This window comes from Urocitellus parryii, chromosome 7 (genome assembly GCF_045843805.1).
Source record: "Urocitellus parryii isolate mUroPar1 chromosome 7, mUroPar1.hap1, whole genome shotgun sequence".
Classification (NCBI taxonomy): domain Eukaryota; kingdom Metazoa; phylum Chordata; class Mammalia; order Rodentia; family Sciuridae; genus Urocitellus; species Urocitellus parryii.
The window spans coordinates 92,565,312-92,591,905 of record NC_135537.1 but is presented as its reverse complement, the minus strand read 5'-3'; the positions used below and the strand labels follow the sequence as shown (position 1 = coordinate 92,591,905).

Below are 26,594 nucleotides of genomic sequence, written 5' to 3'. Positions count from 1 at the left end.
GCATTTCTCACAGGGATCTGCAAACCTGGAAGTGCCACAGCCACTGTGGCAGGTGCTAGGGGATTCCTCAAAGGCCAACCCATGCAGCATATGTGTGCAGGAAAAGAGACCCCAAGAACATTGCTGCAGATTGTCCTGAATCTGCTGAATTAAACTCTTGCCCAGGCAGAAGTCTTGCATGCCAAATGTATGGGCAGAGAAGACAAAGGACAAAGACACAGTGATAAGTTCCCGAAGGCCTCATTATGACCTCGCACCTCCCTGCCTCCTTAACCAGGCTTTCCCAAGATTCCCAGTCACAACTGGGCACCACTCATCAGGTCTAGCTGAGGGCATTTTTTGTTTGCTTTGTTTTCATTTAAAAAAAATTATAGTTTTAGATGGACAGCATACATTTATTTTATTTATTTCTATGTGGTGCTGAGGATGGAACCCAGTGCCTCACACATCCTAGGCAAGTGCTCTGCCACAGAGCTACAGTCCCAACCCCCTGAAAGTGGATTTTATGATGGCGTCAGGTAATCATTTAAGAACTTTAGCAGCTTCAATGTTCACGCAGGTGATTTTTGTAAAGGTGCACTTCAGGGTCCAGCCCCTGGGTGGCCACACCTTCAGCTTTGGCCAGCCTGGGCATCTGCAAATGGCCACACTGGAAGCCTCTGCTCCCCATGCTAGAGTGATGTTGAACATCCTGGGTGGCTTAAAGACCTATACTTTGTGGCCTGGAGGCCAAAATACTGAGCCAGTTCCCAGGCCATGATTTAGGTCACCTCCAGTTGCCTTCCTGTGCCCTCCCAGCTTCAGTGATCCCCGGAAACCTCAAAGACTTTTGCCTCCCAGCTGCCTGGCTCCAGCTTCCTCTTCTGTCATAACAGGGCCCCTGTGTGTCCTCTTCACTCAGTCAGCCCCTCATAAAGACATGGTCACCCTGCATAGGGGCACTCCCTGCGGCAATGTGACCTCATCTTGAGTAACTCTGCAACAACACGATTGATTTTAAATCTGTTTGTATCCTGTCCTCAGGGACAGGGTGTCTACCTACCTTTTGGCAAAGATAAGAATCACAGAACTCCACCCCTGGACCAAGAATGCACGTCCTTTCCAGGTCCACATCCAGGCCCATCACCCTCATAGTGCCATTCAGCCTTGCACTTGATAAGTCTCAAAGTCAATGTCAGACAGACACCTTCATCTGGTTTGGGGATCTCCAGAGAGGAGGCCTAGGGAGCTTTTGGTAAGGGACCAGAGGCCAAGGGTGGGCACCTCGGGGCAACTTCCACTGAGAACCCCTTCTGTGTCTTCCTGGATTGTGGTCCCAGGGACTGAACCCAGGGGTGCCTACCCACTGACCATCCCAGCCATTTAGAGACAGGGCCTCGTTGAGTTGCTGAGGCTGGCCTCCACCTGGCAAGCCTCCTGCCTCAGCCTCCTGAGGCACTGGGATGACAGACACACCTCACCACATCATGCTCCTTCGGACTTTCCAAGCCATCCCCCTCCCCTGTGCCAGCAAACACCTACCACAAGCGTTGCCTTCTTAGATGGCTCCCCGACGGGCGCCTTCCCATGCTCTGCTCCTCTTCTGATAGGAAGCTGGCAGCAAAGGAGCTGAGCAATCATGGCCACGCCTCAGGGGCGGGGAGTGGGCAGCGCAGGAGTGGGGGGGCGGAAGTGGCCACAACCCAGGGGCAGAGGAGTGAGCGGTGCATGAATTGGGGGCGTGGCTATGCCTCTGGGGAGAGGCATGGGCAGGGCGTGGGCGGAGCCAGGACCCTGCTGTGCAATTGCATCTGTGTGGGGACGCTGCAGCCTCCCTGTTGCTGGCCACAATTTGCTTTGAGGCCACTGCATAGCCCCCAGGAACCAGGAGGAGGCGACGACGCATCTCCGCTGTGGGTTTCCTGAGGCCCAGACGACCTAGCCAAAGTCCACACCTAGTCCCCGCTGGCAGCTGGGCTCCTCTAGAGAGGGCGCGGCTGTCCCCCTGCCCAGTGGCTGGCGCTGCCACTGCGGGACGCCCCCGACCTCAGTGGCCCCATGCTGGTCCCGCTGGGCTGGGGACCACCGCGGAGCCTCTGGTTTGCAGGGACGCTGCCCAGAGGACAGGTCACCTCAGGGGTCTCCCTGGTCACCTGCAGGAATGCATCCGAGTTGGGTGGGGTGCGCAGAAGCCCCGGGACCCTGGCAGCTTGTTGCCACCGCCACTGCGTCCTGAGTGCAACAAGTTCCCGGTTAGCGTGAAGAGTGCAGGTGGCCTGCGGCCAGAGCTGCCCCTAGGCTACTGAGCACTGGTGTCCTGGGTTTGGGATTCGCCCCTGGGATTGGGACAAATCTCAACCCAGGGGCGCTGGCCACTGCTCCACTTCCCAGTCCTTTGACTTTTAAGACAGCGTCTTCTTGCTAAGTTCAGAGGCCGGCCTCAAATTTGCCATCCTCCAGCCTCAGCCTCCAGCATGGAATGACAGGCGCCTGGCTCAGATCTGGGCTTCTCCAATGGCTGGGAAAGTCGGAAAGGGGTCCGCAAGGGACAATGTTGGTGGCCCTAGAGGCTGAGTCTGTTGCAGGCAGGGGTGGGTTCGGGAAGCCTGCTTGGTTGTAACTGTGCTCCTGCCCCCACCCCTGCTGAAGTCCCTCTGGTCCTTGGGTGAGCCTGGTGCAGGAGCCGAGCCCTAGTGGTCCCCTTGCGCATCCCCAGTGCCACATCTGCCCTACATCCCCTATGTTCCACATGGCGTCCTTCGATGTCCTTCCCCAGGGCTGCTGGTATTCCCATTAATCACATGAGGCTGACAGTGCAGACTTGCAGGCTGGCACATGACGGTGGCGGTGACAGCAGGTGATGGAGAGGACAATCTGTGGGCGCCCATTGGCCCATCTTACCGCACCACCTGTTGATTATCGCCTATGGCGGTGTAGAGGGCAACAGAGGCCTCCTACACCAGGCTGCAGGCCCGCTGTCTTCCAAGTTGGAGGTGGCAGTTTGGTGAATCGCCCTGGGGAGGGGAGAAGGCACAGTGCTGACCGATGGGTAAGCAGGGAGAAGGGTGGCCACTGCCTTCCTTCCCTGGCTCTGCTTCCCTCAAGGCCTGGGACCAAGGGAGGCCACTGCTCCATTCCCTCAGTGCAGCCCTGGGACAGCAGTCCTGGATCTTTCTCCCAGTGGGGACACTGGGTGAAGCAAGTAACTTCACCTGGTCTGATCCTATGGGCTCTGAGGCCCTCTGCAGACCTTGGGTTCTTATCCCCCAAAAGGAGATTTTTCTTCTAAGCCCAGCATCTGGGAGGGCATGGTGGAACTGGCAGGGGGGTGGGGTTGTCTCCTTGTTGACAGACTGCCAAGTACTCTTCCTGGAGGGACTCAGATAGGGGGCGCCTCTCAATCTGGGCTGCTTGGGTGGCTGATCAAACATCACCTCCCAGGTCCATGGGATATGGTCACACACCTCCAGCGATAGGAGACGGAGGTCCATCTTACAGATGGGGAAATTGAGGTTCAAGAACAGAAAGGAACATGGCTTGGTAACAAATACCTGTCGTTCCAGCATTTTGGGAGGCTGAGGGGGGAGTATTGAAAGTTGGAGGCCAGCCTCAGCAACTTAGAGAGGTCCTGATCAACTCAGAGAGACCCTGGCTCTAAATAAAATAAATAATGGGTTGGGGACGTGGTCGGTGGGTAAGGGACCCAGGGTTCAGTCCGTGATGCTAAAAAAACAGCCCTTCCTGTCCTGGGTTCTCACTCCCACAGGGGCCCATGGGAGCTGGCAGGAAACTGGGATTGATGGGCCACCCAATCCTGCACTGGGAGGCACCCCAGAGCCTGGGCCCAGCTATGACCAATTCAAACATTTCAGGGTCCATCCCCCCCTCTTCACCTAAACATCACAACCATTTTTCAGGCTGGAGCTGAAATAGTGCAAAAAATGGGGGTGCTGTCATGGTCGCTAGATGGCGTATCAGCGCAATAAGATGTGACAAATACCCTGCTCCACCTGGGCTGTGTCCCTTTCATAATGGAGGGAGAGACTTTCCCCCATTGGCGAGGGTTGCTTGGAAAAACTGTCTCTGGGAGATGAATGTGACCATCAGGCCCAGAGGCTGGGGAGTCAGAGGAGATCCAGGCCACCCAACCTGCCCACCCAGTGCCATCTCTGACCAGAGCCAGCTGGCCACCTGAGAAGCAGGAACAGAGAATATACACCCCTCTGCTCACCAGGGCACCTCTGTCACTGCCACCTTTCGTCTGTTCCTGGGAAAGGTTGGAGCCTGGGTCAGAAGAGGGGCCAGGCCAAAACCTGCCCTTAGAGTTCAGATCTGAAGACACGCAGCGACCTATAAATACCCAGGACTCAAGTGAGACCAGTTCCACGCACCAAGGGAGGGGGTGCAGCCCAGGGTGCTCAGGGCTCTCATGGCCAGTCGGCTTCCATATTTTTGGGGGGGTATCAGGGATTGAGCCCAGGGTCACTCAACCCTGAGCACCATCCCCAGCCCTATTTTATATAATATTTAGAGACAAGGTCTCGCTGAGTTGCTTAGGGCCTGGCTAAATTGTTGAGGCTCGCCTCCAATTGCCATCCTCCTGCCTCAGCCTCCGGAGCTGCTGGGATGGCAGGCCAGCCCCACTGCGCACACCTTCTTGGAACTTTGACGACCATGTGAGGCCCTGGGTTCGACGCCCAGTGCCACAAGGGGGGAACATAGAATTTTAGAACAGTTTTAGATTTGCAGAGCAGTGTTACGGTGGCAGTGCGTTACTGTGTGTCACCCATCATCCTTTGTAGTTGGCACCTAGTCACCACCTGCACCAACCACCTTCTGTTTTATCTGATGCCCCTTTTTGTGTCCTAATATCCCAGCCAGGGACCTTGTTGTCCCATCTCTAGAGGCTTCTCTGGGCTGTGACCTTTTCTTCAATGGCCCTTGTTCTTGGTGACCTCAATAGTTTGGGGGAGGACTGGTCAGGTGCTGTGCTCATGTCCCTAAGCTGAGCTCATGGCCTGACCGGGACCCTGGGTATGGGGAGTCCACCGTACCCTTGTGTCTGCCGAGGGGCTTGCTGTGGATGCGTCCAGTTGGCGTTGAGTGCCAACTCCTGGCTGGGTCGAGGGGACGCTTCAGACCCACCCGGTCCCTCCTCTCCTGTCCACTTGTGAAGGGTGGTGTCCTGGGCTCAATGGCTGCACATTTACCTCAGTGAGTTGGAACCCGCAGGTGGCCAAGCCCAGTCCCCTGTGTTGACCAAGTTCCTCTGACATCAGCATGACTCGAGAATGTCACTGCGCACTGGGTGAAAACCCAGAATGACTCTCTCTGGTTGCTCAGGCTGGACCAACTGGGCAGTTGAGAGCCTTCTGTTGGCTCCTGGGTCCCTTCAGAGTTTCCCCATCAATGAGCACCTCAATGTTAGAGGGCCACTGAGTGTGTGGGAGGGGGAAGCACCTGACAGCTGGCCATTCCAAAAGGTTCCTCCCCAATAGGCTGAGCATAGTGTGCACGGGCAGGACATCAGCTGTCAGGGTATAGGGACATGGGCCGGAGTGGACCAGGAGATGGTGGGCAGAGGTGGAGGAAGAGAATAGAATTTCATTTGACGAGACAAATGGAAGGGAGAGCCGGGACTGGGAGACAGGGAAATGAGTGGACGTCACTTTCCCATGTTCACATAGGAACACACGACCAGGGACACCCCACAGAAGGGCCAGCTACAGGAATGAAAGTTACACCCCATGTAAGTGACATGGCAGGTTGCACACTGCTGTCATGGGGAGCTAAGAAGAACAAAATCAGAGACAAACCTGTGTTCCCACCTATGACAAGGGACAAGGTGCAATTTCATTCAGTATCCTCATTAAAGATGAAGTGGGCTCTTCTGGCCTCTGGGAGCCAGTGTGAGGGAGCTGACACTCAGGTCACCAGAGCAGCCCCACCTCCTCAGGCCTTTGCTCCCCACAGGAACAACGAGCCTCAGAGGCCAGTGGAAACCCTGCCCATCAGGGACAGGGTAGCTGTGGCCTTCAGTCACTCTGCTGTTTCCTCCCAGGGGCAACATGCACTCCCTTAGTCCCATCCTGAGTTATGACATCATGGGTGGTAACAGAGCCAGGGAGAAGGGACAGCTGGCAGCACCTACCTGATAACACAGTTGCCTCGGTTGGAGGCAAAAATCACTATGGGGGCAATGGAAGATTCCAGAGCTCAGTGAGCAAGATAAAGCACTCTATGTCCAGCATGTACACCTTGTCCATGAACAGCAACTGGGGACCAGCTCAGCCATGCCCTGGTTGATGTACTTGTTCACCACCTAGTTGATCTCACCTCGGCCAGGGTCCCTGCCAGGGGAGAAATGTCAGCTGCTCTCTTCTCCCCACCTCAATTCCCTCCAGACCCAACCCTGCAGCCTGGTTCTCCTACTAGCTCTCTGACACCAGGCTGGGTACAGGACCCATTCCAAGTTTGGTGTCATAATTTGAAAACAAGAATCATGCCAGGTATGGTGGTACATGCCTATAACTCCAGCATCCTAGGAGGCTGAGACAAGAGGATCACAAATTGGAGGCCAGCCTTAGCAACTTAGTAAGGCCCTGAGCAACTCAGTTGAGACCTTGTTTCTGAATAAAATACAGAATAGGACTAGGGACAGGGCTTATTGGGTAAGAACCCCTGAGTTGAATACCTGTACCCTCATCTAAAAAAAAAGAAAGCAGGCATCATCGCCCCAATGTGCCACAAAAAGACTTTTGTGGAACTGTGTGGGGTGCAGTATCCAGGAACTGCCACAAAGAGCCCCGAGCCTGATGCTGAGACTCCCCACTTGGAAGCCCCAGGGAGATGGTTTTCATATACGAATTGTCCTCTGCTTCACTCAGTCAAGGAGCCCTTTTGGGGGCCCTGCGTGACAATGCTCAGGTTCATTAACTTTCCATCAAGTGCAGTTAGAATCCTCTCCCCAGGAAACCTGAGCAAAGAGGGTCAGAGTAGGCCCAGCCTCGGCCCCAGAACCATTAGCCCCTGCAGAACGGCAGACCTGCCTCAGGTCGCAGCCCTCACTTTCCAAACCAGAGCCTCCTATGACCAGGATGGAGCTGTTCCCAAAGAACCAGGATCTGAAGCCTGTCTTCGCCAAGAGCCATGATGCAGGGCTGTCAAAACCAAGTTCAGAGATGGATCTGCTCTTGGCCACTCATGGAGGAGCTTAGGCTGCTGCGAGGCCTCAAGGTAATAGTGGATTCATGTTGAACTTATGTTTTCAGGGAGTAAACAGGTAATTGGCCAGATAAGGACATAAAATTGAGGAAGAGCCAGGCGCATGCCTCTCATCCCAGCAGACCGGGAGGCTGAGGCAGGAGTATCACAAGTTGAAGGCAAGCCTCAGCAACCTAGCAATGGCCTAAGAAACTAAGCCAGACCCTGTCTCTAAATAAAAAAATAAAAGTGCTGAGACGGGGCTCAGTGGTTGAGGGCCCCTGAGTTAAATCACCGGCATCAAAAAAAAAAAAAAAAAAACAATAAGTTCACAAAGGAGCAAGGGAGACCCAGTGCCTGGTGTCAAAGTCGGCACCTTTCTGGGACCTCAAAGGAAGCAGATGCTGACCTCAGTGGGGCAAGAGAATACAGTGTGGCCACTGGTTCTAAATGGAGTAAAGACTCAGAGCAGCGCAGTGGGGAGCGCTCAGAACCAGGAGCATGTCAGAGGCAGGGCCTCAACTCGGCTCTGGGCTCAGGTTTCACCACTTGTCCTCCCTGTGATCTCTGTCTTCTTTGGCTTCATCAACTAGCCCATCATGGACATGATGTCTTTCCCCCCTGTTGGAGAAAGGACTTTCTAAGGCTGCTACCAAGGCCCATGCTCCTGCCTCCTGCGGGTCCCTGATGTCACTCAACTTGAAAGCCTAAGGTGGAAATGCTCAGCACAGCTACCCTGGGAAGGATGAGGGGCTCCTGAACTCAGAGGGATCCCCTCGAGGTTTTCCCTGACCTGCAAGAATCAAGCAGAGTCCTCCATGGTGGCACATGTCTTTAAAAATCCTGGCAATTTGGGAGGCTGACACAGGAGGACTGCAAATTGGAGGCCAGCCTCAGAAACTTAGTGAGGTCCTGAGCAACTCAGCAAGACCCTGTCTCTAAATAAAATGTAAAAAGGGCTGCAGATGGGGCTCCATGGGTAAGCACCCCTGGGGTTTAAGCTTCAGTTCAAAAAAAAAAAACCTCTGGCAAGGTAGGAAGAAACTCCAATCCCAAGAGTCTCTGGTCTCTCCTGGGCATAGCTCCAAGGGAAAAAAAGCAAAACCAGATTCCCAGCAGAAAATCCGTTCCTGGTGGGGAGGAGGAGGCCCCCTTCAAGATGAAGAGCAAACCTGACTCTGTCCAGTGGGGCTCAGAGCAGCACCAGGTGGGAGCTGGAGGACTTGGGGCTCGGGCTCTGCAGCAGCTGGAGCCTCCGTGAGGCTGTCTGAAGCGCTGTGAAGGCTCCCACAAGGAATCCCCAGCCAGAGTTGGAGAGCATCCCCCAGCAGGCTGGCAGGCAGCCAGGGGCAGACAATGCCCAGAGATCAGCTGTGACAGCATCTGGACATTGGGACAAAGGGGCCAAAGCTCATGTCCTGCTCATTGCTGAGCATCCCAGAGGGCCTCTAGGAGGACAGCATGGCCCTGGCCACTGGTTCCCAGAGCCTTGGTCATGTGCTGGACCAGCAGGGCCTGTCCCTGGTGCGTGGCGTGGGCCACTTCCAGGTCATGCAATGTCCCATCCTAGATGACCTTCTTCTTCTTGTTCACATCACCCTAGGGCAGGGCATGTCCTCCTTGGCCTCCAGGGCAATCTCCATGGCCTAGGAACTCCCTGCCTCTGCCAGCAGACCACTGGGCACTAGGACCATACAGAGCTCAGTGACAGAAATGCACCTACTGCCCACTGAGGGCCCCCAAGGGTGCTCTCCACCTGCACCCTGGGGCCTGGTGCCACACTGGGTTCCCATACTCACCCGAGCAACACCTGAGACTTTCTGGAAGATTCTCTCCCCTTTCTTTTCACTCCTGTTAAAGGAGCATCCATGGGACTCACTGGAGCCGGGGGCCCTGGCTCTTCTAGGTGGTGATTTATGGGTGACACGAGGCCTGAGGCTCATCCATCAACCTTGGAGGTGCAGCCACCACAGGACACAGCAGCAGATAGAGGAGGAGCCACCTGGTGCAGTCCCCAGGCTCAGGACTCAAGGACGGACATAGGGAGACAAGGGAAGATGGAAGATGCCACCTGGTGCAACGGGAAGGGACAAAGGCTGTCTGGTCCCTGTCCCCCACAGGGTTTGGGTCTTGAACACTCTGCCTGCTTTAAGTCACCAGGAGAGAAAGAGAAAAGCCAAGTTGAGTTAGGTAAAGGGACAGCTGTTAACCTTCCCACACCCAAACCCGCTGAGCAATATGACGCCCTGGTCACCCAGGTCTCCCTCTGGCAGACCCTCAGGTGTGGCACTGTCCCCCGGGTAGCATACCTTCACAGCCTCACTGTTGGCCTCCATGTAGATGACGTCCCTGGCCTTAACTCGCTTCTTCTGCAGACTTTCAAAAATGCTGGGGTCCACCTAAAACCAAACCAAACGAGACAAAGGGGGACTCAGACAACCATGATGCATGTTCCAGTTCCTTCTGACCCCAAGGGAAGGCTCCTTTCTGTAACAGACCTGGGGGGCCAGGAACAGTGTTGCACACCTGTCATCCCAGGGACTCAGGAGGCTGAAGCAGAAGGATCACCAATTTGGAGGCCAGCCTCAGCAACTTAGCAAGGGGAGACTCTCTCTCAAAACAATACAAAGAAAAATAAAAAGGGCAGGCTTCTGGCTCCTTGCTTAAGCACTTCGGGTTCAGTTCACAGGGCTAAACATGAGAGAGAGATAGACAGACAGACACCTGAGGTAGCCAGCGACCCTAGGAGTGGGTGGTATGAGCATATGTGGCAGGGCACAAGAGCCTGGAGTGGGGGCTAAGCACACCAGGAGATGAACCTGAGGATGACCATGTCTGCCTCCAGGAGACAAGAGAACGTCACCATTACTCTTCCTTGCCTTGACTTAAGGGGTTTCAAAGTGGTAGGAGCATTCTCACAGGGACCTGTCTACTATTAGAGGGGGACATGTGTCCTTGGCCATGCCCCATGGCACCCTCCAGGATCACCACTACAGCTCCAGTCCTTGGGTTAGGGACACCAGAGCTTCTTGCTTAGTGACCTGAGGCTGCATTTGATGAGGCCCGTGATTCCAACTCTCTGGGCCTCGGTCTCCTCCTCTATGTGACAGCACCTAGAAGAACCCACAGAGGAGTCCAGAAGGGGAAACGTAAGTTGGAATCCCCACAAACTTTCTGGGTCAGAAGGCTGAGGAAGGAGGATCACCAAGGTGGAGGCCAGTCTAGACCACATAGCTAGGCCGTAGGGCTGGGGTACAGCTAAGTGGCAGAGCGCTAGTTCACTATGGCCAGGGCCCTGGGTTTGAGCCCCAGGACCACAAAAAAGCAAATCCTAGCACCCTCTGGCCCCTGGGGCTGTGCACACAAATCTTGGGGTGACAGTGCTTTACGGGGCCTTGCTCTTCCCCAGGGGTGTGCACTGGGAAAGGACAGCAGCCTCTGCAGAACCCGGCTGGCAGACAGGCCCTCAGGCTGAGCTTCCAGGGCAGCTTCTACAGAAGGCCACCCTGTGGAAACACACCTGAGCTCTGTTCCAGACAGAGCCCTGAGTCAACACCCACTGCAGGCTCTCTCAGGGGGAGGGGACACCCAAAAGGCTAATCCAGAAACAAAGTAGGTATGTGGTGGCCAAAGGCCAGGGGGAGGGAGAGCAGGTGGCCATTCTTGGGAATGAGGTCCCTTGGAAGGTAATGATAATGTTCTAGAATTAAGATGGGGAGTGTAAACTATGTCATGCATCAAAATCCTGTGGGCCACACACACTTAAAATGGGTGGATCATGTTTCCAAATGCACCCCAAAAGAGCTGCCAGAAGCTCACCAGGGTCCAGCCTCTCTGGCCTCCTTGGGGCTCTGTGCAAACAGGACCAGGGCTGGGGAGTCCCCAGGCCAAGATTCATAAATCTCCTTCAATCTCAGACACTTCACAACTCCACACAATGCACCTGAGGTCCTTCTGTCCCAATATCTCATCCATGAGGGAAAACTGCCCAGAAGGACTTGGGTTTTGGGGGACTGGTGGTACCAGTGATTGGAATCAGGGGTCCTTGACCACCAACCTATCCCCAACCCTGTTTGGCATTTTATTTAGAGTCAGGGTAACCCTGAGTTGCTTAGTTCCTTGCTTTGGCTGAGGCTGGCTTTCAACTCACGATCTTTGTGCTTCAGCCTCCTGAGCTGCTGGGATCAGAGGTGGGTACCACCTTTGTATTGGAAGACAATTTTCCTCTTCTCCATTAGGCTATTTTCTTCTAGAAGCTGGATGATGAAGACCGATGGATGTATCAAATTTCCACTGTGTTCCTGTGTCCTCTCTCCCACGTGGAAGAGGACAAATTTTCTCTTTTTATCTCAGGCACTTTCATATGGTTGATTTTTCAGATGAACTGGCTCAAGGTGTCATTCCTGAGAAGGGGCCACCTTCTCAGAACTTCATTAATCCAGGGTGAACAGGATGTGGTGAGGGATTAGAGAGGGAGAGAGAGAGAGAGAGAGAGAGAGAGAGAGAGAGAGAGAGAGAGAGAGGTTTGCTGAGCTAAGGTCCTGAGATTAAGGCCCCTTTAGGAAACAGAAAAATAGCCCTTGGAAGAAGTGACATTTTCATGATCTCCATAAAGCATTGACCCAGAAACCACCTCAGAGAATCAAAGAACCATCAAATTATAAAAGGGGGAAAGATGGAGAGATTCTATGGTGAACGGAGAGTGGTCTAGAGATGAGAAACTGAGCCACATAGAGCTCAGAGGACTCACAAGGGTCACGCAGCAAAAAGGGACTCACAGTCACCCTGCCCCTCAGCAAGCACTGGATGCAGGATGACTGTGGAGCCTATTTCTGAGCCTGAGGCCTTGATCTGGAAAACAGGGAAATGAGATTCATGGCACCTGCACACACAGGCACAAAGCTGAGAGGAGCCACAGGTAAAATACTTCCCAAAGCCCGCAGCAGGGGACCTGGCTATGCAGCAGGGGACAGATACAGAGCTAGTGTGAGTCAATCATAACAACAGTGGATGAGTAAAAATATTATGAAAAAGAAAGAAAAAAGAAAACAAAATTATGTCCACTTTGACTTTTTGGGGAGGTGGGGGGGCAGTACTGGGAACTGAACCCAGTGGTGACTTACCCCTGAGCCCCGTCCCCAGCCCCATTTTTTATTTTATTTGGAGACAGGCTCTCCCTGAGCTTCTCAGGGCCTTGACTAAATTGATGAGGCTGGCATCACATTGTGATCCTCCTGCCTCAGCCTCCTGAGTGGCTGGGATGACAGGTGTGCTCCACTGTGACTGGCTGGCCAATAGTCATCATGTGGCAGACGAGATGGCAGAAAAAATTTCTTGACTTAATCACACAAATCCCAGGAGTATTAAAAAAAGAAAGAGCTACCTCATGAAGGGAACTACGTCCATGCCCTCTACGAGGTGACCCTTTGTACTACACGATGTTATCCTGAGTGTCCCATATGGCATCGACAATGCAGAGGCCAAGGAAAGAGGGACACAGAGGTCACACCACCTGCCACGTGCCACAGTGCTGAGGACAGGGCTCAGGACAGACTCCCCTTGATCTGCTTGATGCTCTTGGCTGTCTTGAGCCCTATGATCACATGGCTGATGGTCTTGCCGTAGCCGCCCATGGGGTTCTCGGTCCCATATGGCGTCATCTCGGTCACCTCCCCCTCATAGACCTCTTTGGCCTCCTTTATACACAGCTCTGGGAGGGATGGCCAATGGGGACATGGTGAGAAATGGGACCATCCTTCTCTCCACATCCATCTCCTTTCCACCAACAACCTTCTTACCTAAAACTGCCACAGCACAAGAACTGACAAGTCACCTTACAGTACAACCCAGTGACACCATCATGGCTGGAGAGCAACACTGCAGGGAGTAGTGGCCAATGGCTGTCATCTCAGCTCGGGAGGGCGAGGCAGGAGGGCAAGCTGGAGGCCAGCCTCAGCAACCCAGTGAGGCCCTGATAAACTCAATGAGACCCTGTCTCCAAATAAATTCAAAACAGGGCTGAGAGGTGGCTCCGTGGTTAGGTGCCCCAGGTTCAATCCCTGGTGCCCCTCCTCAAAAAAAAAAAAAAAATAGAAGAGCTGAGGGTCGCTGCTCTCCTGACAAATGGGGAGGTCACAGAGGACTTCTGCTTGCAGGCAGCCATCGGGCTCCTTGTGAGCTGATATGGAAATGTCCCAAAGGAAGAGACACATGGCCACAGGATCAGACACTCAGGCCACTTCCCACTGTTCAAGGGGGGGGCATTATCTTATCACACCATCCCTTGCCTTCTCTTCTCCAGAAACCCAACAAGGACAGGGACATTCAAGACTGGAAGCTAAGGGTCAGCTCTCCTCTGCCTGTGATCCACCTGAGAGCCTGTAAGTGGGGCTTTTGGAAAACACACAAAAGAGAAGCCTCATTTTGTGTTTGATGAACCAAATTTCCATCTCCTGAACCCCAAGACAAACTTCTCAAACAATGTCTGGAGAAGCTGTGCACACCCCAAGTCCCAGCAGCTCTGGAGGCTGAGGCAGGCAGATCATTGGTTAGAAGCCACCCTCTACAACACTGAGGCCCTGAGCAACTCAGGGAGACTCTGTCTCTAAATCAAATGCAAAATAGGGCTAGGGATGGGGCTCAGAGTTCGAGGGCCCTTGGATTCAATCCCTGGTACAAAAAAAAAAAAAAAAAGAAATTTCCCAGACAACATGAAGGTATCAGAAAACTCTGTCCTGCTTGGAAAATTCTGGGCTTTCAAGTCTACTTTTATTGTTTTTATAGAACCTTTTCTATTCTGCAAAGAGGAAATTCCTCCAAATGGAATGTCTGCCCATATTCATTGTGAGGGGACAGTGACATGAAATTCCCCCAGGAGGGGAAGAATGGCTTCCCTGTCTCTCAGCCACTCATATTTGTCCAGAAGTTTCATGGTGGTGACCAGCAGACAGGGGAAGGCCCCACGGACAGTGGGCCCAGCTGTGGGCCAGGGGGTGGACTGAGGGTGGTGTCTCTAGCCACAACAGCACAAAGGACATGGGTTTCATCTGCTGGTTCAGGTTTTAAGTCCCTGACAGGGACCTTTATCATGTCAAGGGAGCGACACAGACGAGGACAGATGACCCTCTCTTCCTCCCTCTTCAGCTTCGCAGGAAGTCAAAGGTGCAGGGACAGCAGGCTCATGTTTGAGGGGAAGTCACGGCCTGCCTTTTCATTCTGTGGCAGAATCTAGAAATTTCTCTTCAGTTGCTGCCCTCAAAAGCCCCTGTTGTGTTTTCCTTCCCCACCCAACCCCAGGGTCCAATCCCAACAAAGGACCCTGGTGACCTCTACTTTTTCAAATTTTAAAGCATTTTCGTTCCTGCTGAGCAATTGCAACACAAGCAACTGTGTAAAGGCCAGTTTTATCAGGTTTCAGTCTCACAAAAAATGTTTTTTTTAATTATTTTTTTAAGTTGTAGATGGGCACGATACATTTATTTTATTTTTTATTCTTATTTTTATGTGGTGCTAAGGATTGAACACAGGGCCCCACACATGCTAGGTGGGTGCTCTACCACTGAGCCCATGCCCCAGCCCAGAAAAAAATGGTGTTTTTTTTTTTAATTTAGGATCTTAAAAATAATGATATTCAGGAATTTGAAAGGTTGTCCTATCTTACTGGTCACACTTTTTTTTTTGTTCTTTTTGGTACCAGGAATGGAATTCAGGAGCCCTCAAACCCTGAGCTCCATCCCCAGCCCTTTTTATATTTTATTTAGAGACGAGGTCTCACTGAGTTGCTCAGGGTCTGGCTAAGTTGCTGAGGCTGGCCTCCAACTTGTGATCCTCCTGCCTCAGCCTCCTGAGCTGCTGGAATATTGTTCATATGTTTAATTAATGAGTCAAATAAAATCACTGGCACATGTTTAAATAAGGAAACGTAAGCCAGGCATAATAGCACACATCTGTAGCCATAGTTACACAGCATACTGAGGTAAGAGAATGGTTTGAACCCAGGAGTTCCAGGACTGCCTGGGAAACATAGTGAGACCCTGAAAATAGGAAATAAAAAGGGAAAAGGAGAAATGAAGGAAAAACAATGGAGAGAAAAATTTTAAACATAAAACCCAGGTGTGGTTGTACAAGGTCTCGGCAACTTGGTGAGACTTTGTCTCTAAAGAAAATATAAAAAGGGCTGAGGACAGGGCTCAGGAGTTAAATGCCTCTGGGTGCTATATCTGGTACCAAAAATTAAAAATAAAAAGCCTAAGTTCAATGTGACACAAAGCTTAGCTTATGGACACAGTTCAGAATTAGAACACTTCAGCTCAGCATTAGTGTCATACAGGGGCTGGGGGTGGCTCAGCAGCCATGGACCCAAAAGAGAGAGAGACAGAGACAGAGAGAGAGAGAGAGACAGGGGGAGAGAGAGAGAAAGCAAGAGCCCCATAGTTGAGTGCTTACGGGGACCTGCTGGGGAAGAGCAAGGGGTAGAGTCAGTCCCCCAGAGAGGCACTGCAGGAAGAAAGAGTGCCAGCCACAAGAAAATCAGATGGCTGTGTGGGGAGAAACAGGGTCCCATGACATCTCCCCACTTCCAAATGCTGCACACTTCCACTGCATTCTCTTCCCTTCAGCATTAAATCAAAAGCTCCCCAAGTAGAATTTTTTTATCTTTTTATGTATGTATGTATGTATGTATGTATGTATGTATGTATGTATGTATGTATTTGGGTACCAGGGGCCCTTGACCACCAAGCCCCATCCCCAGCCATTTTTATATATTATTTAGAGACAGAGTCTCGCTGAGTTGCTCAGGGCCTCACTAAGTTACTGAGGCTGGTCTCCAACTTCTGATCCTCCTACCTTAGCCTCCCAAGCTGATGGAATGGCTGGCTGCTCTTGCCTGTCTTGTCATCAGCACCGAAAGAACAGGAGCAGTACAATCAATACACCACAGAAGCATTTTTTAAGATGAAAGGATTCAAAGCACTGGAGAAGCAACAGCCATTTGTCACTCCAACGTGACACTCACGATGGCCCTGTGGAAGTACTCCATCAGCACCTCTGTGTTCTTGATCTCCATGGAGTAAACTTTGCTCCCCACCATGGGGCAGAAAGGCAACTTACTCCCAAGCTCCTGAGCAATTGCAAGGGCCAGGGCTGTCTACAGAGGCAAGAAAGGAAAGGTTTTCATTTTATAGTCTTGAAAACATAATTCAAAGCCATCTATAAAAAATTTATTCAAGAGGCTGAACATGGTGTCACACACTTGTGATCCCTGAGACTCAGGACACTGAGGCAGAAGGATGGCAAGGTGGAGCCAGCCTCAGCCACTTAGAAAGGCCCTGAGCAACTCAGTGAGACCTTGTCTCTAAATAAAATATAAAAGGATTGGGGATGGGTCTTAGGGGTTAAGTGCCCCTGAGATCAATCCCTGGGACCAAATAAATAAATAACACTAACAGATCAGGAAGGATTTATTACATGACCCTCATTTAATGTTAAAAGGCCAGCAAATGGTGGATGATAAGTGAGGCCAAATCTGGAAGTGGTGGGTTGGTCTGCACAAGCTCCTCATGACCGTGCCCTGTGGTCAACTATAAATTGATGCTCAGTACCCTAACTTCGGTTGACAGATGCTAAAGAGACCAGATGGAACAGACATCTCGTCAAATAGCAAGTTATGGAAAGCAAATGCTCTCACGTGGGTCCAGGATTGGGAAATGCCATAGACTCTGAGTGCCATTTCATCCTTCCTCATCTCTGAAACTAGAATGAGCTCAGACCCCCAATGTGCGGGTCCCGCAGAGCCTCCTGAGTTTCTGAGGGCCACACTAAGTTGCCGAGGCTGGCCTCCAACTTTTGATCCTCCTACCTCAGCCTCCCAAGCTGCTGGAACAAGGCAAAGTGGAGCTATTTCTTCTAAGATGGCCCAGATTTTCTTTTCAATACCATTTTGGTTTCACCTCTGAGCAGCCGACCTGGGGGATGATCAGTGAACACTATTGGGCAAAATCCACTAGCCTGTGGGGCAGAGGATGGTTCTAGTTTTGATATTCTCCGTGTTTTCCAGTGTAGTCTTGAGCACACAGTAGTGCTAATGCTGGATGGCCTCATCTGGCAAATTAAAATACTGCCTAGATTACAAGGAGACAACAAGCTGCCCACAGGATGGTTTGGTTGGGACCACATAGTCTTAGATGTGCCTTTAAACTTGGCTTTTATTGTGGGGGAATTGAACCCAGGGGCCCTCAAACCCTGAGCCCCCATCCCTAGCCCTATTGGGTATTTTATTTAGAGACAGGTCTCCCTGAATTGCTGAGGGCCTCACTTTTGTTGAGGCTGGCCTCAAACTTACTATCCTCTTGTCTCAGCCTCCCGAGCCAGCCACTGGGATTAAAGGCATGTGCCACTGTGCCCGGCTCTTGCCATTTTTTGACTAGGAACTTTCCTGTAGAAATCCAACTATTTGGCTTCTTTTGAGAAACCAGGTCTGGACCCAGTGGCCCTCTTTAAGTGAAAAAGCACCACATCCTTGGGCTTGAGCCAGTCACTTTGCTTACCTCACTGCCTGAATGTTTAGGGACCTGAGTTGGCAAGCCCAAAGCATGTTTTCTAATAGCAAAGGGAAAATGTCCAGAACAGAACACAGAGGGATGGGATTCCAACACCACATGGACCAGGGGAGGCCATAGGCAGCTCTTCCCACCTGTTTTATTTTGCTGGTTCTGGGAATGGAACCCAGAGCCTTGTATGTGCCAGGCAGCTGCTCCACCACTGAGCCTCAGGCCCAGCATATTACAGAGTCTCACTGAGCTGCTGAGGCTGGCCTCCACCTTGAGATCCTCATGCCTCAGCCTCCCGAGTTGCTGGGCTTATAGTTGTGAGCTACTGTGCCTGGTTTTTATGTCCACCTACTACCCAGAATGTCTCTTCCCTGTTCTTTCCCAGCCCCCAACCCCCATTATCAGTTTCCAGTGTCAAAACAGTGACCATGTCCCACTGAACAGCATCCCTGCCTCACTTGACTTAATACTGAAGGGGTAACCATTACCCTTCCATTCAAATAGTACCAATACTTGATTAAGAATAGCTCCATGGCTGTCCAGCTTTCTCCAATTAAAAGCTCATGGAAGGGGCTGGGCTGGGACTGGGTCTCAGTGGTGGAGCACTCACCTAGCATGTTCATGGCCCTGGGTTCCATCCTCAGCGCCACATAATAATAAATAAATAAAACAAAGGTATTGCATACAGCTACAACTAAAAAAAATATAATATTATAAAAAAACTCATGGAAGAAAGGCACATATACCTACCCTTTCCTATGGAGCTGTATATATATCACTGATCCTTCCATAGCCTATTATCTTGAAAGTCTAACTTGTATCTTTTTTATATGTTAATATTATCAGGCCTCCCAACTGATCAATCAATACCCACCAAGATGCATCGCAGACTTTTATGTTGTTTTTTAAACAGGGTTACACTATTTATATTTATTTTTAATTTTTTTTTCTTCAAAACAAGTTTAATTTTTTATTTTTTATTTTTTTTTTTAATTTTTTTCTTCAAAACAAGCCCTAAATTAGGGGAAGAATTTAAATATTAATAAAAATGCTCAAAAATCAAGCCATTATAAAGTTAAGCTCCCCTCCCCATAGGAATAAATACTGAACTGATATAGGTGACTGAACTGATATAACTGATTTAGGTGTAGATGGACACAACACAATGCCTTTATCTTTATGTGGTTCTGAGGATCAAACCGGGTCCTGCCTATGCTAGGCGAGCACTCTACCGCTGAGCCACAATCCCAGCCCGCTAACTTGTATGGATTAAGAAACTGAGAGCTGGGTGTTGGGGTGCATGCCTATAATCCCAGCAGCTTGGGATGCTGAGGTGGGAGGATGGCTAGTTGGAGGCCAGCCTCAGCAACTTAGCAACGCCCTAAGCAACTCAGCAAGACCCTGTCTCTAAATAAAATACAAAAAGGGCTGAAGACGGGCCTCAGGGGTTAACCACCCCTGAGTTTGATCCCTGGTATCCCCTCCCCCCCAACAAAAAAAGAATTTCTCATTCTTTCCTCTGTTTTTTGGGGACAGCCTTGCAGTGCAGGTTCTTTGGCAGCATTGCTGGCCTCTAACACTGGAGTCCCCCCATCATGTTTTGAAAACCACAAGAGACGACTCTCCAGATACTGGCAAAGATCTTCTGGAGGGCAAAACCAGCCCAGTTTGAAAATCACTGCAGAGCTAATCTCACCTAGCTGGACTTCCAGAAAGACCACACAGAGAACGGGAACAGGTCACCACTCAGGGGTTCAGAGCTGGCGACTGTCCACACCAATGACACCAAACAGTGAGACTCAGAAAGCTCTGTGGACATTAAGAAAGGAAAATCAGGGGAGGGTGCCCTATCCAAAAGTACCTCCAAAACATCCAGAAACAAAGGTTCCAACCCTGAAAATCAGACTTCTTAAAAGCAACACTGGAAGACAAAAAGTACCAAATAACACTGAGAGAAATAGCAATGAATGAAACAGCTATCATGTTGGTGCTGTGGTACAGGCCTGTTATCCCAGCAGCTCAGGAGGCTGAGGCAGGAGGATCATGAGTTGGAGGCCAGCATCAGCAAAAGCGAAGCCCTAAGCAACTAAATTAGACCATGTCTCTAAATAAAATGTAAAAAGGACTGAGGATGGGGCTCAGGAGTTGAGAGCTTCTGGGTTCAATTCTTGGGGTTCAATTCTTGGTAAATCCCCCCTCCAGAAAAAAATGGAAGACGACTTGGACAAGCTAATGTTCCTGTAAGTGCACACTGTATGGCATTGCAGCCTCACAAAATTTCCCCTAGACACAGAACTTCTTCATCTACCATCAGACACCACACAACACACCCTAGCAACTCCATATGTAGAACTTCAAAATAAGAATTCAAGCTTTGACTTCACAGCTGATTGTGTTTCTGCTTCTGAAAGGTCAGGAGCCTGCCCCAGGCCTCCCAGCTGATCAGTCAATACCCATCAAGATGCATCTCAGACCTTTATGTTGTTTATTTCTGAACAGGGTCACATTAAGTCACTTAGAGCCTGGTGAAACTGCTGAGGCTAGCCTCCCACATGTGATCCTCCTGTCTCAGCCTCCAGAGTGTATTGAGATGACAGGCAGGGGCCACCATCCCTGGTAAGAGCCCACTTCTTTACATACAAGAGCGTAGGCTCCTACTCTCTGATGCCAAGAGGCCCTTCCAGAGAACAAGCCACGCCCAGACCAGGAGCTCTGGGAAGCCTGAGGATCTGGCCAATCCCCTTGCAAATCCCAACAAGCTCCACCAGGTGTCCTCCTTTGTCCCCTGGAAAGCCCAACTCTGAAGAGGAATTATCAAACTCTCTGCCCAATTCCAGCATTTGAAATCAGCAGTTTGAAGCTCAGCACTCAACTGAGCCATTTTGTGCCATCAGGAGACTTCCTGGTTCTCTGTCTGGAAAACACTAGAAGCCCCTTGAAGATCAAAAGGGCGTTTCCATTATTTTTCAATCATGCATGTAGCCAAAATAGTGGTGGGCAAAGTTCGCATTCAAAAAAATACTGGATGACTCAATTTTCCTTCTCCAATAATGTGCCACAGAAGATTTTTAAATATTTTTTCAATTGTGCATGGGCACAATATCTTTCTTTTATTTTTTTAATATTTATTTGTTAGTTGTAGTTGGACACAATACATTTATTTTACTTATTTATTTTTACGTGGTGCTGAGGATCGAACCCAGGGTCCTGCACATGTGAGGTGAGTGGTCTACCACTGAGCTACAGCCTGTCACAAATTTTTTCAAGGCCCTCGACCAACAGAAACAGATTTTTAGCTGGGCGTGTGGTGCATGCCTATAATCCTACTGCTCAGGAGGTTGAGCCAGGAGGATCATGAGTTGGAGGCCACCTCAGCAACTTAGCAAGGCCCTTAGCAACTTTAGCAAGACCTTTAGCAAAAACAGATGTGGCTCAGTGGTTGAGTGCCCCCAAGTTAAATCACTGGTTAAAAATAAAAAGAAAAGAAAAGAAAAGATAAAAGAGATGCATTTCCCAAGCAAAAGAGACTTGAAAGAGTTCAAGGACAACCCCAGTGACCAGACCCCTCTCAGGACTTTCCCTTCCCTCTGGCAAGTATGATTTTCATTCTAGAAGTATGAGTTTGAGATCAGATTCTTTTCTTAAACACACATATGACCATGTCACTAAACAAAGACAAGTTAAAATGTATATTCCATTTGGCTTTGACCTGAGGTTCATCCTCTTGGGCATCAGAAATCAATGAGAACACAAGGACCTTTCCAATTCCCAGAGGTCCGGCCCACAGCATGGCTCTTCCTGCCCTCTTCTTGCTTTTGATTAACTCTTCTATGATGTCACATCCCTGGTCACTATTACTGTGTTTCAGTGGGGAATAAAATGCAGTCCCTGGTCCAAATGATTCACAGACACGTCCAACCAACCCTGGGTGCCAGCGCCCTCCAGGCACTGCTCTGGATGCCCCGTCAGTGGAGGTGAGAGAGAAAAGACTGGATTGCGGGGCACAGTGGCCCACACCTGTGATCCCAGGGACACAGAATGCTGAGGCAGGAGGATGTCAGTTCAAATCCAGCTTCAGCCAAAGTGAGGCCCTGAGCAACACAGAGAGACCCTGTCTCTAAATAAAATGCAAAATAGAGCTGGGGAGGGGCTCAGGGGTCGAGGGCTCCCAGAGTTCAATCCCTGGCACCCCCACCCTCCAAAATGAGACAAAGACAAGAAACCAGAGACTTTTCTTTGGCACTTTCTGTAATAGGAGGCTTTGAGGCCACAGTCCCAAGCTCATATAAATTGCAGGTTTCTGTAGCTGCTCAACCTCCAGGGAGACCACAGGCCATGACTCTAGAGTCCAGCAGCTTAGAGGCAATGGAGTGCAAACCCCCAGCTGTCATTTCTAAACTGGTTGGCCAATGTATGTGCCATTTTTTCTGCAATAATAATAATAATAATAATAATCATTACCATAAATGCTGGGACTTGGTAGAGTTTCCACTTAACAAAAGCAGACCTAACTGGTAAAAGGATGCTTGGTCTGGGCGCGGTGGTGCAGGTCTGTCATCCCAGGGCGCCTGGAGGCTGAGGCAGGAGGACTGCAAGGTGGAGACCATCTCAGCAGCTCAGCCAAACCCTGTTTCAGAATAAACACAAAAAGGGCCTCAGTATGGCTTCGTGGACAGCACCCCAGGGTCAACTCTGAGAACCAAAGTGACACTGAGTTGGTGCAAACACCAGGATAGTCTCCACGCCCCCATGCTCCCGAACCCCATCCCCGCCCACCGCCCCTCTCGCGTGTTCTCCTGGCCAAGGAGCCCCATGGTCGCCTGCTTGGCCAGGGCACTCTCGTCAAGCCCCAGCCCATTCTCGTGGCTGTGTGAGGGAATATGGGGCATCTTCGTCATGCCCTCCACCTCCTCAATTTTCAAGGAGCAAGCTGGAGCCCAACCCACGCAGAAATCACTACCCTGCCTCAGCCCAGGGGTTACCAAGCAGCCATTACTAGGGAAGCTCACAAGAGCCCGCCTCCATTGGTGCCCCATTGGAAGATATTGGAACACCGCCACTCTCCATTGGCTCAGGCATGTGCTCATCGAAGCTGCTGGTAGAGCTCCGCCCACACACTTCCCACTGTGTCTCTGAATTGACTTCCCTGGCAACAGTACTTCTGGCGCTCTGGGGTGTGAATGCAGAAAGATGGAGCCCTGGAGTTTTGCTCCCTGGCTGAGGAGCTGAGCCCAGGCGGTGGGTGGCCCTGATGAGCATTATTCTGGGTGTTTGTTTGGTACCCAGGATTGAAACTAGGGGCTCTAAATCACTGAGCCCCAGCCCCAGCCCATTTTTGTATTTTATTTAGAGATCGGGTCACACTAAGTGTCTTAGGGCCTTCCTAAGTTGCTAAGGCTGGCCTCAAACTTGCAATCCTCCTGCCTGAGCCACCAAAGCCACTGGAATTAGAGTTGTGTGCCACCATGCCTGGCACATACTCAGAATCTTAATAAATGACTGAGACTTTGTCAGAAGCAAATGGAATTCTACCATTTTGCAGATGAAGAAAAGGCATCCAGAGGAAAACAGAACTTTCAGAGATAAGGGAGCTCACAGGAGGGTGAAGACATGCCTGAGGTCCAATCCAGCTGCTGGGATTGCTGATGCCCATGTAATTTCTTTGTCCTCTCCAGTCTGACTTTTAAATCTAATTATTTTATTCTGATCATTGACATCATTATTGAGTCCATGTTTGCCTCTTTCCTTCTATTGCTTTACATTATGAATGTGGAGAACACATATTTCCCATTTTAGTTTTAATTTTGGAACATGGTACACAGTCTACAAACCAGTTTCTAGATAAGACTTTTTATGAATTCAAAGAAGGTTCTAGAAACACCTTCCCCCCTGCACACTCACACACACTGTTGAATCCATGCTCTTTATTTTTATACTATGTGTTGAACCCAGGGGAACTTTACCACTGAGCCCCATCCCCACTTGTTTTTATATTTTATTTACAGACAAGGTCTCACTGAGTTGCTTAGGGCCTCACTAAGTTGCTGAGGCTGGCCTCCAGCTGGCTATCCTCTTGCCTCAGCCTCCGAAGTCACCAGGATAACAGGTATATGCCATTGTGCCTGGCTTCAATTATATTTTTATCCACTAATAGGTACTAAAATGCCAGATCAATGCAATGAAACATACACCAATAATCCTATGACGAACTACCTTCCAGAACCATGCACTGGACAATCCCATCTCTGCCGCCTCTCAGTTTCTCAGTCCCAGCAACTTTCACCTTAAGTCCTTCCACCTCTCTTCTCTCCAGCCCAAGACAAATGCCCTCAGTCACTTGGTTCCCAACTTTTCTGCTCCCAGCCTGTCTTGACCTCTGTTGCACCTGACCTTTGAACCCCCAAGCCTGGGGTCAAGCCTGCCTTTTCTTCCGTACTGGTGCTCAGGAGGAGAAAATCACCCAGGGTTCCCCAGGAGTCTTTGGGTCATCATGGCCCCCAACCTCAGCTGAACACTCACAACTGTGCAAGTGATTATCTAATGTTGTATTAGTTAGAATGTTAGTATAACTGCATTAACAGAGAGACTCAAAACAATGGTGGATAAAGCAAAATAGAAATTATTTATTTTTCTCAGTTGGGCACATTGGCACATGCTTGTAATCACAGAGCTCAGGAGGCTGAGGCAGGGGATGTCCAGTTGGAGGCCAGCCTCAGTAACTTAGTGAGACCTAGTATCAAAATAAAACATTAAAAGGGCTGGAGATGTGGATCTGTAGTTAAGCACACCTGGGTTCAAGCTCCAGTAACAAAAACAACAAAAAAGTTATGGCTAGCTGCAAGGGATTTCCAAAAAAGAAAACCAAAGCTCAGGAGCCAGTGGCTTGACTCGATTGTGAATTCTATGATATATTTAAGGAATAAACACCAGCCAGGCAAGATGGTGTACTCCTGTCATCCCAGCAGCTAGGGAGGCTGAGGCAAGAGGATTACAAATTAGAGGCCAGCCTCAGCAAAATCGAGGGCCTAAGCAACTCAGTGAGGCCCTGTCTTTCAATAAAATATAAAAAAGTGCTAGAAATGGGGCTCTGTGGATAAGCGCCCCTGGGTTCAAATCCCAGTGCCAAAACAAAGAATGAAACCAAATGCATCTCAAACTCTTACTAAATTAATTAATTAATTAATTAATTAATTAATAAAGAAGAAAAAATGTTTTCTAATATGTTCCCATGAAGCAAGTATCATACTGGTAATAGCATCAAGTAAAGATTCTACAAGGAAAAACAAAACAAAACAAAAACCCAGGTCAATATCCCCATGAACATAGACACAAAATTTCTCACAAAAATCTGGTATTAGTAAACCATATTCAGCGGCAGGTTTGCTCATTGATTGTGGTCCTAGGGAGGGAACCCAGGGATGCTCTACCATTGCACTGTATCCCTCATTCTTTTGGTGTTTTTATTTTGAGTCACTGTCTTACTAAGTGTGAAGGCTGGCCTCCAACATGCTTGCCATCCTCCTCCCTCAGCCTTCTGAGCCAACTGGATGACAGATGAGCACCATTGTGCCCTGCTTGAATGAGATTCTGCCACTGCATCAGACTTCTTCCACCTCTGATTCAGTGTGGCATTAGCAGATCTGTTCAGTTCTGAGGGTGACAGGGAGCTCAGCTGGAGGCCTGACAGTCTGCTCTGAGGTTGGTGTATGACCCACTAATGAACACACAGCGTTAATGGCAATTGCTGGCAAGGTAGAAAAGAGAAAAGAGAAATTTCTATTATACTCCTGAAAGCATCTTTAAAACACAAATTACAATCAAAGGGGAAAGTCTAATAACTTCCTCTTGGCAAATTTATAATGAATCCAGGATTAATTGGCCTTAATGAAGTTGAATTCATGACTGGCTGTTTGTAAAGAACTCTGAACCACCTCGGTTTCAAAATGGCATTGAAGACACAGAAATAAGCCAGCATCCTATGACCATGAAGAACATATTCCAAATCATCCAGTTCTGTGGGCATTTTTCCACCAGTCATGTCCCCAGGGACTGTGACCAGTGGGTGGGACTGAAGGGGACCTAGGGAGTGTGCTGTAGAGGAAAATGCCTATATAGGCTAGTGTTCTGGGGGTGAGTCCTACTAAAGTTGGGGTCATGCTATATTTACAGGTGTCCATGCAGACTCAGAGCTGGGTAGCGCATTTTGTCATCTCAACGGTTCAGGAGGCTAAGGCAGGAGGTTCAAAAGTTGGAGGCCAGCCTCAGCAACTTAATGAGGCCCTGAGTAACTCAGCGAGACCCTGTCTCTAAATAAAATACAAAATTGGGCTGAAGATGGGGCTTAGGGGTGAAGCATCCCTGGGTTTAGTACCCAGTACACAGAAAAAAAGAAAAAAAAATACAGGAAAGAAGACCAGCAGCCCTCAGGACATGGGTGGCCTCAGGAGGGCTGACCTGTGTTCTAGCCTCCATACTCAGTCCCGAGGCTGGCTTTGAACTCAGGCATGTGGCCGCTGTGGAGGTACATGGGGCCAAGGAGAGTCTTGGGCACATCTGTACTACAGATGGCTGTAGGGATATCCTTACTAGCCTGGTATCTCCAAATGACAAGATGATGGAGAATTGTCTCCAACTCCATGTCAACACTTCAACAAGCTGGGAACCATAAATGGTGGGCCTTAGTTTCTAAATCTGTGAACTACAGCCAAGGTCAGGAGCAGCCCTGCCTACAGACAGGTCTGTTAGGTGAATTACAGACTAGAAAGTATGGAAATACTCATGAAGCTTTAAAGGACCATTCAAAGTTGATGACAGGGAGAGATTCAAAAATGTCTGCCGGGTTTTGCTACAGGTGATACTTTA

General features: G+C 50.0%; 1 pseudogene; it reads right to left on the bottom strand.

The window, feature by feature from the left end:
- Positions 1 to 909: 909 nt before the first annotated feature.
- Positions 910 to 22,991, bottom strand: LOC144256047 (ruvB-like 1; annotated as a pseudogene).
- Between the last annotated feature and the right edge of the window lie 3,603 nt (positions 22,992 to 26,594).